Source organism: Malaya genurostris, chromosome 1 (assembly GCF_030247185.1).
Source record: "Malaya genurostris strain Urasoe2022 chromosome 1, Malgen_1.1, whole genome shotgun sequence".
Classification (NCBI taxonomy): Eukaryota; Metazoa; Arthropoda; class Insecta; order Diptera; family Culicidae; genus Malaya; species Malaya genurostris.
The window spans coordinates 99,785,869-99,789,100 of NC_080570.1; positions in this window are offsets into that span (position 1 = coordinate 99,785,869).

Here is a 3,232-nt window from a genome sequence, read left to right on the forward strand (position 1 = left end):
TGAGCTTGGAGTCTAAGATTACGCCTAAATCTCTTACAATTTTACATTTTTCTACAAGATGTATGTTTGTAGATATAGTTTCATTCTTCCTACTGAAAGTTATTAAGTTACATTTTTTTACATTGAGTTGGAGTAGACTTTTGCAGCACCAAATGTGAAATAGATTGATTTCGTTCTGGAATATTACAGCGTCGTTGATATTTTTAATTTCCATGAAGAGTTTAATGTCGTCTTCATATATAAGCACTTTCAGATTTTTGAGTATGAAGGAAATGTCGTTTATATGTAAAATGAAAAGGAGAGGCCCTAAGTGAGAACCCTGAGGTACGCCAGAAGTTACATTAATTGGTTCAGACAGAATGTTTTGGAAGCGGACTACACGATTCGTTAAGTATGATTTGAGCCATTCAAGAAGAGTATGTTTTATGCCATATTTTTGTAGTTTGTGTAGAAGTAAAGGTATGTCAATACGGTCGAAGGCTTTGCTAAAGTCAGTGTAAAGAGTTTCTACGTAGTTGCCGGCGTCCATTGCATTCAGTGTGAATGTCATAAATTCTAAGAGATTTGTTGTAGTTGAGCGGCCTTTAAAAAAACCATGTTGTTTGTTTGTTATTACATTTTTAAGTTGATGAAAAAGTTTTTCGTTTACAATTTTTTCAAATAATTTTGGAATGCATGAGGCTATTCCACGGTAGTTCCGAATGTTAGATTTTGCACCAGATTTAAATATTGGTACAAGAAAGGAAGATTTCCATGCTTTACGAAAAGTACATTTATTAAGTGATAAGTTAAAAAGTAGTTGTAGTGGTAGTGTCAGTTCTTCAGCAAGATTTTTTTAAAAATATTGGTGGTATACTGTCAGGTCTAGGCCCTTTTGAGGCGTCTAAGTTTTTCAGTCCTGCGAAATGTCATGTTCTGATAGATAATTTACAGAGATGGAGTTGGAAAATGCAGGTATGAAAGAGAAGTATTCACGGTCACGGTCAGTTTCTGAATAAGATGTATATACTTCTTGGAAAAAATTTGCAGTGATTGCAGATTTCTGTACTATTTTTCCCTACATGTTCGTCGAGGTGCATTTGAGATGGAAAATTGTTGCTTTTTAGTTTAGTTTTTGTGTAGTTAAAAAAGTTCTTAGGGCAAGTCTTTATTTCGTTTTCAATTTTGCGGTTGTATTCTTCGTGTACTGTGTTAATGGCTATTTTGAATTGAATGCATAGATTTAAGTAATTTTGAAGATGAGCGTCACTTTTTTCTTGTTTGTAAGTTTTGTGTGCTTTTTGTTTCCTATTTTTCAAATGTTTTAGTTTGTGAAAAGAAGGTCTAAATATGCATTTTGTTGATTTTTTACGGAGTTTATTTGATGCAGGAATTTTTTCGCATTTTCGGGTGGGAAGTAGACAGAGCAGTAAATATGTTCTTCTCCCAATATTGAGACTTTGGCCCATACATGCTCAAATTCTTTATATTTATAGGAGTAATAATTTCTTCAGAAGTAAAGCAAGAGTTTATGGCTATGAGGACTCCACCTCCAAATTTTTTCTGACAGAGAGATAAATTTCGGTCGTGCCGGAATACGTTAAAATTATTTCCAAATACTTCTTCGCTTCTAACACTTTCATCCCAGCTGCTTTCAGTTCCAAGGATTACGTCGAAAGAGGAGGTTATTAAATTTTGATGAATTTCTTTTATTTTGGCCGGGCTTTTCATGCGGTTGAAATTTTGGCAATAGACCAAAATTTCAGTCACATTTTGTCTATGAAGCGAAGAAGTTTTTGAGAATTCTGGAATACTTACATTACTAATTCCTGTTTCTATTCCTTCGTCAAAGGGCGTCGTTATTTCCGAAAATTCGGCCTTGTAAAATTGTATTCGGCTTCCCGGATTAGTTGGAGTCGGCGGATACGTTCACTTGTCAAAAATTTCCCATAAGAGTCCAGGTCGGCCAGCGCTTCCTTAGGTTTCATTCCATATTCCTGATGCACTTCGATGAAGATTCGTAGGAGGTGGTCAGGTGTTGTTGGAAGGCCTTCTGATGCTAATAGCATTTTTTATACTAGTTGGTGTCATACCTTCGATGCATACTATAGGTTGTTGATTTTTCATGTATGACAAATACAGACGGACGACGTGCATTATTTTTGGGTCACGAAGTCTTGCTTTCAAGAAGCGTTCGTCGCCATTTGCAGATTGTGAAGTAAGACGTACAATGGGAGGACGCATACCTAACAGCTTTACCAGAGCACTAGTTGATAGTTTACACTTCTAATTTCTTTGTATATTAAAATTGATTTCAAGTGTCAACGTTTTATTTGTATTATAACCTTGCAAAGTTCACACAAATAACCAAAGAAAACATATTCGTGTGAATCTTATGTTCGAAACAAAAGGGTAATACTTTCATCTTTCGATAAACCATTGCCAAAGATTTGAATTAATTATTTCTGTAGCGAAATTCCAAAAATACATGTTAAACAATAAAAAATTGTTGGTTACATTTGAACGTATGATATATCATACGGTGGGATAATACAGCAGTATTTTTTCCAAAGCGTATCGTTAACCGATAGACTCGAGCATAAGAAGTTTCTGATTAGTTGAAGTCTTTCGAAAATCTCTTGCGAAATCAAATCCATTTTGTTATATCTTCGAAATGTGGAATATTCAAAACCATGGCTGATAAAAATAGTGATAAGGATAGGAACTCTTCACGATCGAACGAACACGTGAACATGAAATAGAACGCTAACGTAAAAAAAGAAATATGAATACCTCTAAAACTTATTAAACATTGGAAAAACAATTAAATGAACATACGATACTCCCAATAAATCGTACAAATATCTCAAATATCATACAAATACAAATAGGTAGTCCTTTTCTCTAAAAATAAAGAAATGGAAACAAATGGAGTTACCATAAAAACCTGTGTGCGGGGTTGAGAATCGAACACAGGTAGGCTGAATAGAAGGCTTCGACAAATTAAGTTGTTTATTGCAGTTTACAATACAGTACAATACAATGCAATATATATATATATATATATATATATATATATATATATATATATATATATATATATATATATATATATATATATATATATATATATATATATATATATATATATATATATATATATATATATATATCTATATATATATATATATATATATATATATATATATATATATATATATATATATATATATATATATATATATATATATAT